The sequence below is a fragment of the Chiloscyllium punctatum genome, chromosome 34 (genome assembly GCF_047496795.1).
Source record: "Chiloscyllium punctatum isolate Juve2018m chromosome 34, sChiPun1.3, whole genome shotgun sequence".
Taxonomy (NCBI): domain Eukaryota; kingdom Metazoa; phylum Chordata; class Chondrichthyes; order Orectolobiformes; family Hemiscylliidae; genus Chiloscyllium; species Chiloscyllium punctatum.
In genome coordinates this window covers 67,623,305-67,640,742 of record NC_092772.1, presented here as the reverse complement: position 1 = coordinate 67,640,742, position 17,438 = coordinate 67,623,305, and positions in this window count along the sequence as shown.

Here is a 17,438-nt window from a genome sequence, read left to right as displayed (position 1 = left end):
CGTGAGGCTGAGGGAGGGGGGTCAGCAGGAGGTTTCCGTGTCAGTGTTTGATCTGACACCGTGAGGCTGAGGGAGGGGGGTCAGCAGGAGGTTTCTGTGTCAGTGTTTGATCTGACCCCGTGAGGCTGAGGGAGGGGGGTCAGCAGGAGGTTTCCGTGTCAGTGTTTGATCTGACACCGTGAGGCTGAGGGAGGGGGGGTCAGCAGGAGGTTTCTGTGTCAGTGTTTGATCTGACACCGTGAGGCTGAGGGAGGGGAGTCAGCAGGAGGTTTCTGTGTCAGTGTTTGATCTGACACCGTGAGGCTGAGGGAGGGGAGTCAGCCGGAGGTTTCTGTGTCAGTGTTTGATCTGACCCCGTGAGGCTGAGGAAGGGGGGGGGGTCATCAGGAGGTCTCTGTGTCAGTGTTTGATCTGACACCGTGAGGCTGAGGGAGGGGGGTCAGCAGGAGGTTTCAGTGTCAGTGTTTGATCTGACCCCGTGAGGCTGAGGGAGGGGGGGGTCAGCAGGAGGTTTCTGTGTCAGTGTTTGATCTGAAAACGTGAGGCTGAGGGAGGGGGGTCAGCAGGAGGTTTCTGTGTCAGTGTTTGATTTGACACCGTGAGGCTGAGGGAGGGGGGGGGGTCAGCAGGAGGTTTCTGTGTCAGTGTTTGATCTGACCCCGTGAGGCTGAGGGAGGGGGGTCAGCAGGAGGTTTCTGTGTCAGTGTTTGATCTGACACCGTGAGGCTGAGGGAGGGGGGTCAGCAGGAGGTTTCTGTGTCAGTGTTTGATCTGACCCCGTGAGGCTGAGGGAGGGGGGGGTCAGCAGGAGTTTTCTGTGTCAGTGTTTGATCAGACACCTTGAGGCTGAGGGAGGGGGGTCAGCAGGAGGTTTCTGTGTCAGTGTTTGATCTGACATCGTGAGGCTGAGGGAGGGGGGGGTCAGCAGGAGGTTTCTGTGTCAGTGTCTGATCTGACACCGTGAGGCTGAGGGAGGGGGGGGGTCAGCAGGAGGTTTCTGTGTCAGTGTTTGATCTGACACCGTGAGGCTGAGGAAGTGGGGGGGTCAGCAGGAGGTTTCTGTGTCAGTGTTTGATCTGACCCCGTGAGGCTGAGGGAGGGGGGGGTCAGCAGGAGGTTTCTGTGTCAGTGTTTGATCTGACACCGTGAGGCTGAGGGAGGGGGGTCAGCAGGAGGTTTCTGTGTCAGTGTTTGATCTGACACCGTGAGGCTGAGGGAGGGGGGGGGGTCAGCAGGAGTTTTCTGTGTCAGTGTTTGATCGGACACCGTGAGGCTGAGGGAGGGGGGTCAGCAGGAGGTTTCTGTGTCAGTGTTTGATCTGAGACCGTGAGGCTGAGGGAGGGGGGTCAGCAGGAGGTTTCTGTGTCAGTGTTTGATCTGACACCGTGAGGCTGAGGGAGGGGGGTCAGCAGGAGGTTTCTGTGTCAGTGTTTGATCTGACACCGTGAGGCTGAGGGAGGGGGGGGGGTCAGCAGGAGTTTTCTGTGTCAGTGTTTGATCGGACACCGTGAGGCTGAGGGAGGGGGGTCAGCAGGAGGTTTCTGTGTCAGTGTTTGATCTGAGACCGTGAGGCTGAGGGAGGGGGGTCAGCAGGAGGTTTCTGTGTCAGTGTTTGATCTGACACCGTGAGGCTGAGGGAGGGGGGGGTCAGCAGGAGGTTTCTGTGTCAGTGTTTGATCTGACCCCGTGAGGCTGAGGGAGGGGGGGGTCAGCAGGAGGTTTCTGTGTCAGTGTTTGATCTGACACCGTGAGGTGAGGGGGGGGGGGGTCAGCAGGAGGTTTCTGTGTCAGTGTTTGATCTGACACCGTGAGGCTGAGGGAGGGGAGTCAGCAGGAGGTTTCTGTGTCAGTGTTTGATCTGACCCCGTGAGGCTGAGGGAGGGGGGGGTCAGCAGGAGGTTTCTGTGTCAGTGTTTGATCTGACACCGTGAGGCTGAGGGAGGGGGGGGTCAGCAGGAGGTTTCTGTGTCAGTGTTTGATCTGACACCGTGAGGCTGAGGGAGGGGGGGTCAGCAGGAGGTTTCTGTGTCAGTGTTTGATCTGACCCCGTGAGGCTGAGGGAGGGGGGGGGGTCAGCAGGAGGTTTCTGTGTCAGTGTTTGATCTGACACCGTGAGGCTGAGGGAGGGGGGTCAGCAGGAGGTTTCTGTGTCAGTGTTTGATCTGACACCGTGAGGCTGAGGGAGGGGGGGGTCAGCAGGAGGTTTCTGTGTCAGTGTTTGATCTGACACCGTGAGTCTGAGGGAAGGGGGGGGTCAGCAGGAGGTTTATGTGTCAGTGTTTGATCTGACCCCGTGAGGCTGAGGGAGGGGAGGGGGGTCAGCAGGAGGTTTCTGTGTCAGTGTTTGATCTGACACCATGAGGCTGAGGGAGGGGGGTCAGCAGGAGGTTTCTGTGTCAGTGTTTGATCTGACACCGTGAGGCTGAGGGAGGGGGGGGGGGGGTCAGCAGGAGGTTTCTGTGTCAGTGTTTGATCTGACACCGTGAGGCTGAGGGAGGGAGGGGAGTCAGCAGGAGGTTTCTGTGTCAGTGTTTGATCTGACACCGTGAGGCTGAGGGAGGGGAGGGGGGTCAGCAGGAGGTTTCTGTGTCAGTGTTTGATCTGACACCATGAGGCTGAGGGAGGGGGGTCAGCAGGAGGTTTCTGTGTCAGTGTTTGATCTGACATCGTGAGGCTGAGGGAGGGGGGTCAGCAGGAGGTTTCTGTGTCAGTGTTTGATCAGACCCCGTGAGACTGAGGGAGGGGGGTCAGCAGGAGGTTTCTGTGTCAGTGTTTGATCTGACACCGTGAGGCTGAGGGAGGGGGGGGTCAGCAGGAGGTTTCTGTGTCAGTGTTTGATCTGACACCGTGAGGCTGAGGGAGGGGAGTCAGCAGGAGGTTTCTGTGTCAGTGTTTGATCTGACACCGTGAGGCTGAGGGAGGGGGGGGGTCAGCAGGAGGTTTCTGTGTCAGTGTTTGATCTGACACCGTGAGGCTGAGGGAGGGGAGTCAGCAGGAGGTTTCTGTGTCAGTGTTTGATCTGATACCGTGAGGCTGAGGGAGGGGAGTCAGCAGGAGGTTTCTGTGTCAGTGTTTGATCTGACACCGTGAGGCTGAGGGAGGGGGGGGGTCAGCAGGAGGTTTCTGTGTCAGTGTTTGATCTGACCCCGTGAGGCTGAGGGAGGGGGGTCAGCAGGAGGTTTCTGTGTCAGTGTTTGATCTGACACCGTGAGGCTGAGGGAGGTGGGGGGGGGTCAGCAGGAGGTTTCTGTGTCAGTGTTTGATCTGACACCGTGAGGCTGAGGGAGGGGGGGGGGGTCAGCAGGAGGTTTCTGTGTCAGTGTTTGATCTGACCCCGTGAGGCTGAGGGAGGGGGGTCAGCAGGAGGTTTCTGTGTCAGTGTTTGATCAGACACCGTGAGGCTGAGGGAGGGGGGGGTCAGCAGGAGGTTTCTGTGTCAGTGTTTGATCTGACACCGTGAGGCTGAGGGAGGGGGGGTCAGCAGGAGGTTTCTGTGTCAGTGTTTGATCTGACACCGTGAGGCTGAGGGAGGGGGGGGAGGGGGTCAGCAGGAGGTTTCTGTGTCAGTGTTTGATCTGACCCCATGAGGCTGAGGGAGGGGGGTCAGCAGGAGGTTTCTGTGTCAGTGTTTGATCTGACACCGTGAGGCTGAGGGAGGTGGGGGGGGGTCAGCAGGAGGTTTCTGTGTCAGTGTTTGATCTGACACCGTGAGGCTGAGGGAGGGGGGGGGGGACAGCAGGAGGTTTCTGTGTCAGTGTTTGATCTGACCCCGTGAGGCTGAGGGAGGGGGGGGTCAGCAGGAGGTTTCTGTGTTAGTGTTTGATCTGACACCGTGAGGCTGAGGGAGGGGGGGGTCAGTAGGAGGTTTCTGTGTCAGTGTTTGATCTGACACCGTGAGGCTGAAGGAGGGGGGGGTCAGCAGGAGGTTTCTGTGTCAGTGTTTGATCTGACACTGTGTGGCTGAGGGAGGGGGGGGTCAGTAGGAGGTTTCTGTGTCAGTGTTTGATCTGACACCGTGAGGCTGAGGGAGGGGGGTCAGCAGGAGGTTTCTGTGTCAGTGTTTGAATTGACACCGTGAGGCTGAGGGAGGGGGGGGTCAGTAGGAGGTTTCTGTGTCAGTGTTTGATCTGACACCGTGAGGCTGAGGGAGGGGAGTCAGCAGGAGGTTTCTGTGTCAGTGTTTGATCTGACACCGTGAGGCTGAGGGAGGGGGGTCAGCAGGAGGTTTCTGTGTCAGTGTTTGATCTGACACCGTGAGGCTGAGGGAGGGGGGGGTCAGTAGGAGGTTTCTGTGTCAGTGTTTGATCTGACACCGTGAGGCTGAGGGAGGGGGGGGTCAGCAGGAGGTTTCTGTGTTAGTGTTTGATCTGACACCGTGAGGCTGAGGGAGGGGGGGGTCAGCAGGAGGTTTCTGTGTCAGTGTTTGATCTGACACCGTGAGGCTGAGGGAGGGGGGGGGTCAGCCGGAGGTTTCTGTGTCAGTGTTTGATCTGACACCGTGAGGCTGAGGGAGGGGAGTCAGCAGGAGGTTTCTGTGTCAGTGTTTGATCTGACACCGTGAGGCTGAGGGAGGGGGGTCAGCAGGAGGTTTCTGTGTCAGTGTTTGATCTGACACCGTGAGGCTGAGGGAGGGGAGGGTCAGCAGGAGGTTTCTGTGTCAGTGTTTGATCTGACACCGTGAGGCTGAGGGAGGGGGGGGGGTCAGCAGGAGGTTTCTGTGTCAGTGTTTGATCTGACACCGTGAGGCTGAGGGAGGGGAGTCAGCAGGAGGTTTCTGTGTCAGTGTTTGATCTGACACCGTGAGGCTGAGGGAGGGGGGTGTCAGCAGGAGGTTTCTGTGTCAGTGTTTGATCTGACACCGTGAGGCTGAGGGAGGGGAGGGTCAGCAGGAGGTTTCTGTGTCAGTGTTTGATCTGACACCGTGAGGCTGAGGGAGGGGGTCAGCAGGAGGTTTCTGTGTCAGTGTTTGATCTGACACCGTGAGGCTGAGGGGGGGGGGGGTCAGCAGGAGGTTTCTGTGTCAGTGTTTGATCTGACACCGTGAGGCTGAGGGAGGGGGGTGTCAGCAGGAGGTTTCTGTGTCAGTGTTTGATCTGAAACCGTGAGGCTGAGGGAGGGGGGTCAGCAGGAGGTTTCTGTGTCAGTGTTTGATTTGACACCGTGAGGCTGAGGGAGGGGGGGGGTCAGCAGGAGGTTTCTGTGTCAGTGTTTGATCTGACACCGTGAGGCTGAGGGAGGGGGGCGGTCAGCAGGAGGTTTCTGTGTCAGTGTTTGATCAGACACCGTGAGGCTGAGGGAGGGGGGAGTCAGCAGGAGGTTTCTGTGTCAGTGTTTGATCTGACACCGTGAGGCTGAGGGAGGGGGGTTCAGCAGGAGGTTTCTGTGTCAGTGTTTGATCTGACCCCGTGAGGCTGAGGGAGGGGGGCGGTCAGCAGGAGGTTTCTGTGTCAGTGTTTGATCCGACACCGTGAGGCTGAGGGAGGGGAGTCAGCAGGAGGTTTCTGTGTCAGTGTTTGATCAGACACCGTGAGGCTGAGGGAGGGGGGGGTCAGCAGGAGGTTTCTGTGTCAGTGTTTGATCTGACACCGTGAGGCTGAGGGAGGGGGGGTCAGCAGGAGGTTTCTGTGTCAGTGTTTGATCTGACACCGTGAGGCTGAGGGAGGGGAGTCAGCAGGAGGTTTCTGTGTCAGTGTTTGATCTGACACCGTGAGGCTGAGGGAGGGGGGGGGGTCAGCAGGAGTTTTCAGTGTCAGTGTTTGATCTGACACCGTGAGGCTGAGGGAGGGGGGTCAGCAGGAGGTTTCTGTGTCAGTGTTTGATCTGACCCCGTGAGGCTGAGGGAGGGGGGGGGTCAGCAGGAGGTTTCTGTGTCAGTGTTTGATCTGACACCGTGAGGCTGAGGGAGGGGGGTCAGCAGGAGGTTTCTGTGTCAGTGTTTGATCTGACACCGTGAGGCTGAGGGAGGGGGGGGGTCAGCAGGAGGTTTCTGTGTCAGTGTTTGATCTGACACCGTGAGGCTGAGGGGGGGGTCAGCAGGAGGTTTCTGTGTCAGTGTTTGATCTGACACCGTGAGGCTGAGGGAGGGGGTCAGCAGGAGGTTTCTGTGTCAGTGTTTGATCTGACACCGTGAGGCTGAGGGAGGGGGTCAGCAGGAGGTTTCTGTGTCAGTGTTTGATCTGACACCGTGAGGCTGAGGGAGGGGGTCAGCAGGAGTTTTCTGTGTCAGTGTTTGATCTGACACCGTGAGGCTGAGGGAGGGGGGTGTCAGCAGGAGGTTTCTGTGTCAGTGTTTGATCTGAAACCGTGAGGCTGAGGGAGGGGGGTCAGCAGGAGGTTTCTGTGTCAGTGTTTGATTTGACACCGTGAGGCTGAGGGAGGGGGGCGGTCAGCAGGAGGTTTCTGTGTCAGTGTTTGATCAGACACCGTGAGGCTGAGGGAGGGGGGAGTCAGCAGGAGGTTTCTGTGTCAGTGTTTGATCTGACACCGTGAGGCTGAGGGAGGGGGGTTCAGCAGGAGGTTTCTGTGTCAGTGTTTGATCTGACCCCGTGAGGCTGAGGGAGGGGGGCGGTCAGCAGGAGGTTTCTGTGTCAGTGTTTGATCCGACACCGTGAGGCTGAGGGAGGGGAGTCAGCAGGAGGTTTCTGTGTCAGTGTTTGATCAGACACCGTGAGGCTGAGGGAGGGGGGGGGGTAAGCAGGAGGTTTCTGTGTCAGTGTTTGATCTGACCCCGTGAGGCTGAGGGAGGGGGGAGTCAGCAGGAGGTTTCTGTGTCAGTGTTTGATCTGACACCGTGAGGCTGAGGGAGGGGGGGGTCAGCAGGAGGTTTCTGTGTCAGTGTTTGATCAGACACCGTGAGGCTGAGGGAGGGGGGGGGGGTCAGCAGGAGGTTTCTGTGTCAGTGTTTGATCTGACCCCGTGAGGCTGAGGGAGGGGGGAGTCAGCAGGAGGTTTCTGTGTCAGTGTTTGATCTGACACCGTGAGGCTGAGGGAGGGGGGGGGGTCAGCAGGAGTTTTCTGTGTCAGTGTTTGATCTGACACCGTGAGGCTGAGGGAGGGGGGGGGGTCAGCCGGAGGTTTCTGTGTCAGTGTTTGATCTGACACCGTGAGGCTGAGGGAGGGGGGTCAGCAGGAGGTTTCTGTGTCAGTGTTTGATCTGACCCCGTGAGGCTGAGGGAGGGGGGGGGGTCAGCAGGAGTTTTCTGTGTCAGTGTTTGATCTGACACCGTGAGGCTGAGGGAGGGGGGGGGGTCAGCCGGAGGTTTCTGTGTCAGTGTTTGATCTGACACCGTGAGGCTGAGGGAGGGGGGTCAGCAGGAGGTTTCTGTGTCAGTGTTTGATCTGACACCGTGAGGCTGAGGGAGGGGGGTCAGCAGGAGGTTTCTGTGTCAGTGTTTGATCCGACACCGTGAGGCTGAGGGAGGGGGGGGGTCAGCAGGAGGTTTCTGTGTCAGTGTTTGATCAGACACCGTGAGGCTGAGGGAGGGGGGGGTCAGCAGGAGGTTTCTGTGTCAGTGTTTGATCAGACACCGTGAGGCTGAGGGAGGGGGGTCAGCAGGAGGTTTCTGTGTCAGTGTTTGATCTGACCCCGTGAGGCTGAGGGAGGGGGGGGGGTCAGCAGGAGGTTTCTGTGTCAGTGTTTGATCTGACCCCGTGAGGCTGAGGAGGGGGGAGTCAGCAGGAGGTTTCTGTGTCAGTGTTTGATCTGACACCGTGAGGCTGAGGGAGGGGGGGGTCAGCAGGAGGTTTCTGTGTCAGTGTTTGATCTGACACCGTGAGGCTGAGGGAGGGGGGGGGGTCAGCAGGAGTTTTCTGTGTCAGTGTTTGATCGGACACCGTGAGGCTGAGGGAGGGGGGTCAGCAGGAGGTTTCTGTGTCAGTGTTTGATCTGACACCGTGAGGCTGAGGGAGGGGGGGGTCAGCCGGAGGTTTCTGTGTCAGTGTTTGATCTGACACCGTGAGGCTGAGGGAGGGGGGTCAGCAGGAGGTTTCTGTGTCAGTGTTTGAGCTGACACCGTGAGGCTGAGTGAGGGGGGTCAGCAGGAGGTTTCTGTGTCAGTGTTTGATCTGACACCGTGAGGCTGAGTGAGGGGGTCAGCAGGAGGTTTCTGTGTCAGTGTTTGATCTGACGCCGTGCGGCTGAGGGAGGGGGGGGGGTCAGCAGGAGGTTTCTGTGTCAGTGTTTGATCTGACCCCGTGAGGCTGAGGGAGGGGGGGGGGGTCAGCAGGAGGTTTCTGTGTCAGTGTTTGATCTGACACCGTGAGGCTGAGGGAGGGGAGTCAGCAGGAGGTTTCTGTGTCAGTGTTTGATCTGACCCCGTGAGGCTGAGGGAGGGGGGGGTCAGCAGGAGGTTTCTGTGTCAGTGTTTGATCTGACCCCGTGAGGCTGAGGGAGGGGGGTCAGCAGGAGGTTTCTGTGTCAGTGTTTGATCTGACCCCGTGAGGCTGAGGGAGGGGGGTCAGCAGGAGGTTTCTGTGTCAGTGTTTGATCTGACCCCGTGAGGCTGAGGGAGGGGGGGGGTCAGCAGGAGGTTTCTGTGTCAGTGTTTGATTTGACACCGTGAGGCTGAGGGAGGGGGGGGTCAGCAGTAGGTTTCTGTGTCAGTGTTTGATCTGACCCCGTGAGGCTGAGGGAGGGGGGGGTCAGCCGGAGGTTTCTGTGTCAGTGTTTGATCTGACACCGTGAGGCTGAGGGAGGGGGGTCAGCAGGAGGTTTCTGTGTCAGTGTTTGATCTGACACCGTGAGGCTGAGGGAGGGGGGTCAGCAGGAGGTTTCTGTGTCAGTGTTTGATCTGACACCGTGAGGCTGAGGGAGGGGGGTCAGCAGGAGGTTTCTGTGTCAGTGTTTGATCTGACACCGTGAGGCTGAGGGAGGGGGGTCAGCAGGAGGTTTCTGTGTCAGTGTTTGATCTGACACCGTGAGGCTGAGGGAGGGGGGGGTCAGCCGGAGGTTTCTGTGTCAGTGTTTGATCTGACACCGTGAGGCTGAGGGAGGGGGGTCAGCAGGAGGTTTCTGTGTCAGTGTTTGATCTGACACCGTGAGGGGGGGGGGGTCAGCAGGAGGTTTCTGTGTCAGTGTTTGATCTGACACCGTGAGGCTGAGGGAGGGGGGTCAGCAGGAGGTTTCTGTGTCAGTGTTTGATCTGACACCGTGAGGCTGAGGGAGGGGGGTCAGCAGGAGGTTTCTGTGTCAGTGTTTGATCTGACCCCGTGAGGCTGAGGGAGGGGGGAGTCAGCAGGAGGTTTCTGTGTCAGTGTTTGATCTGACACCGTGAGGCTGAGGGGGGGGGGGGTCAGCAGGAGGTTTCTGTGTCAGTGTTTGATCTGACACCGTGAGGCTGAGGGAGGGGGGGGTCAGCCGGAGGTTTCTGTGTCAGTGTTTGATCTGACACCGTGAGGCTGAGGGAGGGGGGGGGGGTCAGCAGGAGTTTTCTGTGTCAGTGTTTGATCGGACACCGTGAGGCTGAGGGAGGGGGGTCAGCAGGAGGTTTCTGTGTCAGTGTTTGATCTGACACCGTGAGGCTGAGGGAGGGGGGGGTCAGCCGGAGGTTTCTGTGTCAGTGTTTGATCTGACACCGTGAGGCTGAGGGAGGGGGGTCAGCAGGAGGTTTCTGTGTCAGTGTTTGAGCTGACACCGTGAGGCTGAGGGAGGGGGGTCAGCAGGAGGTTTCTGTGTCAGTGTTTGATCTGACACCGTGAGGCTGAGGGAGGGGGGTCAGCAGGAGGTTTCTGTGTCAGTGTTTGAGCTGACACCGTGAGGCTGAGGGAGGGGGGGGGTCAGCAGGAGGTTTCTGTGTCAGTTTTTTAATCTGACACCGTGAGGCTGAGGGAGGGGTGTCAGCAGGAGGTTTCTGTGTCAGTGTTTGATCTGACACCGTGAGGCTGAGGGAGGGGGGGGGGGTCAGCAGGAGGTTTCAGTGTCAGTGTTTGATCTGACACCGTGAGGCTGAGGGAGGGGGGTCAGCAGGAGGTTTCTGTGTCAGTGTTTGATCTGACCCCGTGAGGCTGAGGGAGGGGGGGGGGGTCAGCAGGAGGTTTCTGTGTCAGTGTTTGATTTGACACCGTGAGGCTGAGGGAGGGGGGGGTCAGCAGTAGGTTTCTGTGTCAGTGTTTGATCTGACCCCGTGAGGCTGAGGGAGGGGGGGGTCAGCAGGAGGTTTCTGTGTCAGTGTTTGATCTGACACCGTGAGGCTGAGGGAGGGGGGTCAGCAGGAGGTTTCTGTGTCAGTGTTTGATCTGACACCGTGAGGCTGAGGGAGGGGGGGGTCAGCAGGAGGTTTCTGTGTCAGTGTTTGATCTGACACCGTGAGGCTGAGGGAGGGGGGGTCAGCAGGAGGTTTCTGTGTCAGTGTTTGATCTGACACCGTGAGGCTGAGGGAGGGGGGGGTCAGCAGGAGGTTTCTGTGTCAGTGTTTGATCTGACACCGTGAGGCTGAGGGAGGGGGGTCAGCAGGAGGTTTCTGTGTCAGTGTTTGATCTGACCCCGTGAGGCTGAGGGAGGGGGGGGGGGTCAGCAGGAGGTTTCTGTGTCAGTGTTTGATTTGACACCGTGAGGCTGAGGGAGGGGGGGGTCAGCAGTAGGTTTCTGTGTCAGTGTTTGATCTGACCCCGTGAGGCTGAGGGAGGGGGGGGTCAGCAGGAGGTTTCTGTGTCAGTGTTTGATCAGACACCGTGAGGCTGAGGGAGGTTAGTCAGCAGGAGGTTTCTGTGTCAGTGTTTGATCTGACACCGTGAGGCTGAGGGAGGGGGGGGGTCAGCAGGAGGTTTCTGTGTCAGTGTTTGATCTGACACCGTGAGGCTGAGGGAGGGGGGTCAGCAGGAGGTTTCTGTGTCAGTGTTTGATCTGAAACCGTGAGGCTGAGGGAGGGGGGTCAGCAGGAGGTTTCTGTGTCAGTGTTTGATCTGACACCGTGAGGCTGAGGGAGGGGGGGGTCAGCAGGAGGTTTCTGTGTCAGTGTTTGATCTGACCCCGTGAGGCTGAGGGAGGGGGGGGGGTCAGCAGAAGGTTTCTGGGTCAGTGTTTGATCTGACACCGTGAGGCTGAGGGAGGGGGGGTCAGCAGGAGGTTTCTGTGTCAGTGTTTGATCTGACACCGTGAGGCTGAGGGAGGGGGGGTGTCAGCAGGAGGTTTCTGTGTCAGTGTTTGATCTGACACCGTGAGGCTGAGGGAGGGGGGAGGGTCAGCAGGAGGTTTCTGTGTCAGTGTTTGATCTGACACCGTGAGGCTGAGGGAGGGGGGTCAGCAGGAGGTTTCTGTGTCAGTGTTTGATCTGACCCCGTGAGGCTGAGGGAGGGGGGTCAGCAGGAGGTTTCTGTGTCAGTGTTTGATCTGACACCGTGAGGCTGAGGGAGGGGGGTCAGCAGGAGGTTTCTGTGTCAGTGTTTGATCTGACACCGTGAGGCTGAGGGAGGGGGGTCAGCAGGAGGTTTCTGTGTCAGTGTTTGATCTGACACCGTGAGGCTGAGGGAGGGGGGTCAGCAGGAGGTTTCTGTGTCAGTGTTTGATCTGACACCGTGAGGCTGAGGGAGGGGGGGGTCAGCAGGAGGTTTCTGTGTCAGTGTTTGATCTGACCCCGTGAGGCTGAGGGAGGAGGGAGTCAGCAGGAGGTTTCTGTGTCAGTGTTTGATCTGACACCGTGAGGCTGAGGGAGGGGGGTCAGCAGGAGGTTTCTGTGTCAGTGTTTGATCTGACACCGTGAGGCTGAGGGAGGGGGGGGGGGTCAGCAGGAGGTTTCTGTGTCAGTGTTTGATCAGACACCGTGAGGCTGAGGGAGGGGGGGGTCAGCAGGAGGTTTCTGTGTCAGTGTTTGATCTGACACCGTGAGGCTGAGGGGGGGGGGTCAGCAGGAGGTTTCTGTGTCAGTGTTTGATCTGACACCGTGAGGCTGAGGGAGGGGGGTCAGCAGGAGGTTTCTGTGTCAGTGTTTGATCTGACACCGTGAGGCTGAGGGAGGGGGGTCAGCAGGAGGTTTCTGTGTCAGTGTTTGATCTGACACCATGAGGCTGAGGGAGGGGGGGGTCAGCAGGAGGTTTCTGTGTCAGTGTTTGATCTGACACCGTGAGGCTGAGGGAGGGGGGGGGTCAGCAGGAGGTTTCTGTGTCAGTGTTTGATCTGACACCGTGAGGCTGAGGGAGGGGGGTCAGCAGGAGGTTTCTGTGTCAGTGTTTGATCTGACACCGTGAGGCTGAGGGAGGGGGGTCAGCAGGAGGTTTCTGTGTCAGTGTTTGATCTGACACCGTGAGGCTGAGGGAGGGGGGGGGGTCAGCAGGAGGTTTCTGTGTCAGTGTTTGATCTGACACCGTGAGGCTGAGGGAGGGGGGGGGTCAGCAGGAGGTTTCTGTGTCAGTGTTTGATCTGACCCCGTGAGGCTGAGGGAGGGGGGGGTCAGCAGGAGGTTTCTGTGTCAGTGTTTGATCTGACACCGTGAGGCTGAGGGAGGGGGGGTCAGCAGGAGTTTTCTGTGTCCGTGTTTGATCTGACACCGTGAGGCTGAGGGAGGGGGGGGTCAGCAGGAGGTTTCTGTGTCAGTGTTTGATCTGAAACCGTGAGGCTGAGGGAGGGGGGTCAGCAGGAGGTTTCTGTGTCAGTGTTTGATCTGACCCCGTGAGGCTGAGGGAGGGGGGGGGTCAGCAGTAGGTTTCTGTGTCAGTGTTTGATCTGACACCGTGAGGCTGAGGGAGGGGGGTCAGCAGGAGGTTTCTGTGTCAGTGTTTGATCTGACACCGTGAGGCTGAGGGAGGGGGGTCAGCAGGAGGTTTCTGTGTCAGTGTTTGATCTGACACCGTGAGGCTGAGGGAGGGAGGGGGGTCAGCAGGAGGTTTCTGTGTCAGTGTTTGATCTGACACCGTGAGGCTGAGGGAGGGGGGGGTCAGCAGGAGGTTTCTGTGTCAGTGTTTGATCTGACCCCATGAGGCTGAGGGAGGGGGGAGTCAGCAGGAGGTTTCTGTGTCAGTGTTTGATCTGACACCGTGAGGCTGAGGGAGGGGAGGGTCAGCAGGAGGTTTCTGTGTCAGTGTTTGATCTGACCCCGTGAGGCTGAGGGAGGGAGGGGGGTCAGCAGGAGGTTTCTGTGTCAGTGTTTGATCTGACACCGTGAGGCTGAGGGGGGGGGTCAGCAGGAGGTTTCTGTGTCAGTGTTTGATCTGACACCGTGAGGCTGAGGGGGGGGGGTCAGCAGGAGGTTTCTGTGTCAGTGTTTGATCTGACACCGTGAGGCTGAGGGAGGGGGGGGTCAGCAGGAGGTTTCTGTGTCAGTGTTTGATCTGACACCGTGAGGCTGAGGGAGGGGGGGGGGGGGTCAGCAGGAGGTTTCTGTGTCAGTGTTTGATCTGACACCGTGAGGCTGAGGGAGGGGGGGGGGGGTCAGCAGGAGGTTTCTGTGTCAGTGTTTGATCTGACACCGTGAGGCTGAGGGAGGGGGGGGGTCAGTAGGAGGTTTCTGTGTCAGTGTTTGATCTGACACCGTGAGGCTGAGGGAGGGGGGTCAGCAGGAGGTTTCTGTGTCAGTGTTTGATCTGACACCGTGAGGCTGAGGGAGGGGGGTCAGCAGGAGGTTTCTGTGTCAGTGTTTGATCTGACACCGTGAGGCTGAGGGAGGGGGGTCAGCAGGAGGTTTCTGTGTCAGTGTTTGATCTGACCCCGTGAGGCTGAGGGAGGGGAGTCAGCAGGAGGTTTCTGTGTCAGTGTTTGATCTGACACCGTGAGGCTGAGGGAGGGGGGTCAGCAGGAGGTTTCTGTGTCAGTGTTTGATCTGACACCGTGAGGCTGAGGGAGGGGGGTCAGCAGGAGGTTTCTGTGTCAGTGTTTGATCTGACCCCGTGAGGCTGAGGGAGGGGGGTCAGCAGGAGGTTTCTGTGTCAGTGTTTGATCTGACACCGTGAGGCTGAGGGAGGGGGGGGGTCAGCAGGAGGTTTCTGTGTCAGTGTTTGATCTGACACCGTGAGGCTGAGGGAGGGGAGTCAGCAGGAGGTTTCTGTGTCAGTGTTTGATCTGACACCGTGAGGCTGAGGGAGGGGGGGGGTCAGCAGGAGGTTTCTGTGTCAGTGTTTGATCTGACACCGTGAGGCTGAGGGAGGGGGGTCAGCAGGAGGTTTCTGTGTCAGTGTTTGATCTGACACCGTGAGGCTGAGGGAGGGGGGGGGGTCAGCAGGAGGTTTCTGTGTCAGTGTTTGATCTGACACCGTGAGGCTGAGGGAGGGGGGTCAGCAGGAGGTTTCTGTGTCAGTGTTTGATCTGACACCGTGAGGCTGAGGGAGGGGAGGGTCAGCAGGAGGTTTCTGTGTCAGTGTTTGATCTGACACCGTGAGGCTGAGGGAGGGGGGTCAGCAGGAGGTTTCTGTGTCAGTGTTTGATCTTATACAGTGAGGCTGAGGGAGGGGGGGGGGGGGTCAGCAGGAGGTTTCTGTGTCAGTGTTTGATCTGACACAACGAGCTTCAAACCTCCTCCAAACCTACCCGCTTCGCTATCTCTCTCTCCTTCCCCAAACCCTACGTTCCTCTCTGTCTCTATAACCTCCTCCAAACCTTCCACCCATCCCATCTATATAACTTCCTCCAGCCCCTACTGCCTTTGCTATCTCTATAACACCCTCCATACACTGTACCCCTTTTATATCTCTCTAACTTCCTCCAAACCCGACACCCCTCCCTATCTCCTCAACCCTTTCCAAATACTGCACCCCTTCCTAGCTCGCTAAACTCCTCCAATCACTACTCCCTTCCCTATCTCTTCAACCTACTCTAGACCCTGCAACACACTCTATCTCCTTAACCCATTCTAAACCCTGCTCTCCTCCCTATATTTCTGAACCCTCTAAACCCTATACTTCTCCCTACTTACTCAACCCCACCAAACCCTTTCCCTATCTATCTAATCACATCCAATCCCTACACCCTTCCCTATCTCACTAACCTGTTCTAAACCCTATGCTACTCCGTATCTCTCTCAAACCCTGCACGCCTCCCTATCTCTCAAACCCCTCCAAACCTACACATTTCCCTATCCGTCTAACCCCCTCCAATCCGTAACCCTTCTCTATCTCTCTAACCTCCTTCAAACCCGATACGACTCCACAACTCTCTCAAACCCTGCACGCCACGCTCTCCCTTTAATCCACTCCAAACCCTCCACCCCTCCCTAGATCTCTAAGCCCCTCCCAAATCGTATACTACTCCTTATCTCTCTCAGCCCGCTCATACTACCCGCTAATGTTTTATCACGCCTCATATTTATGCTTCTACTTCCGTTTTAAGTTTAGCCCGACACATATGGTAGTTGCCTCCATTGACCTGCTCAATTTGTACCCGCTTTAAGTTTCTCTTTCTGATTTGATTCCCTTCTTACTGCAGAAACTGACTCCATAATGACTAATAATGCATCACCACCTCCTCCTTTACCCCTCTCCTGTGCTGCCGATAGTTCTTGCACCGCAGAATATTGAGTTGTCAGCCCTGACCTCCCTCAAGCACATCTCTGTAATGGCAAAAATGTCACAATTCCACGCGTCACCACGTTCCCTTATCACATCTGTCTGTCCGATAACATACCCAACATTAAGGGAAAGCACATCCACCCAAAAATATATCACCTAGAATTCTCTGTACTTCGCAGTTCTTCAGTCATTGACTGCTCGTTATCAAGCTGCCTAATTCATGAACCAAAACTGTAACTCTGGGACTGAATGAATATTTGTTGAACAGTAATTTCATTTTCAGTAAATGTATTCATCAAATGCAACTTTCCAGAACTGAATGGTCAGCTCTAAATACAGCGAGTTTCTGCTGATTAATTGCCTGCTGAGTGTGCAGAGGGGACAGCCCTTTGTAATGGAGAAAGTGAGACCTGCAGATGCTGGGGATCAGAGTCGAAAACTGTGGCGCTGGAAAAGCACAACATATCAGGTGACATTTGCGGAGCAGGAGAGTCAAAGCTTTGGGCATCAGCCTTTCATCAGGAAGGCATTGGTGCCTTCCCATGTTTTCCATTCCATGATTAACAGGTTATAGGGAACCATATGTGTTCAGGAAAGCAGCACTGTATAGAGCCCGGAAATGGAAAGCAGTCAATCAGATAGTTGGACAGTGAGTAGACATGGTGAGGTGAAGGACAGACTGATTGAAATACAAACATAGGGATAGATAAATCTCCTAGGTGAGACGGGATCCACCCTGGCTTACTACAGGAAGAGAGCAAAGAGATTACTGCACCTTTGGAGATGATCTTTGCGTCCTCACTCTCCATTGGAGTCGTGCCAGATGATTGGAGGGAGGCAAATGTTACTCCCTTGTTCAGGAAATGGGATAGGGATAATCCTGAGAATTACAGACCAGTCAGTTTACATCAGCATTGGGCAAAGTTTTGGAGAGAATTCTGAGAGACAGAATTTATGATTACTTGTAAATCATAGTTTGGTTAGAAATAGTCAGCATGGCTTTGTGAGGGGCAGGTCATGCCTCACAAACCTCACTGAGTTCTTTGAGGATTGGATCAAACACATTGAAGAAGCGAGAGTAGTGGATGTGGAGTACATGGTTTTTAACCAGGCGTTTGGTAAATTTCCCCATGGTAGGTTCATTCAGAAAGTAAGGACGCATCGGATACAGGGCAACCGGCCTGTCTGGACACAGAATTGATTGGCCCATAGAAGACAGGGGTGGGTGGTAAATGGAAAGTATTCTGTCTGGTGCTCGGTGACCATTGGTGCTCCATTGGGATTGGTTCTGGGGCCTCTGCTGTTTGTGATATTTATAAATGACTTCGATGAGGAAGAGGGAAGGTGGATTAGTAAGTTTTTCAAAGTAACAGATTATGGTGGAATTGAGGGTAGTATGGAGGGCTATTGTAGTTTGCACAGGACATTGACTGGATGCTGAACTGGGCTGATAATAGACAGTTGGAGTTCAACCTGGAAAATTGTGAAGCGATTCAGTTTGGAAGGTCAAATTTAAATGCATAATACACGGTTAAATGTAAGATTCATATTATGTGGCATAACAGTGGGATCTGATGATCCATGTCATAGCTCCCACAAAGTTGCCACCCAGGTTGATAAGGTTCTTAAGAAGCCGAAAGATATTTTCATTAGCATGGGGGTTTAAGCAGTGAGGTTATGCTGCAGCTTTATGGAACCCTGGTGAGATCACACTTAGAATGTTGCATTCCGAACTGATCGCCTCATTATAGTAAAGACGTGGAAGCATTTGTGAGTGTACTGAGGAAATTTATCAGGACGCTGCTTGGACTGGAGGGCAGGTCTTGCAAAGAAAATTCAGGGAACTAGGTTATTTTCTCATTGGAACGTAAAAGAATGGAACATGACTTGATAGAGGTGGACAAGATGATTAGAGGCATAGATAGAGTGGATAGCCAGAAACTTTCACCCAGGACGGAAATGGCTATGATGTGGGGACATGATTTTAAGGTAATTGGAGAAATATTTAT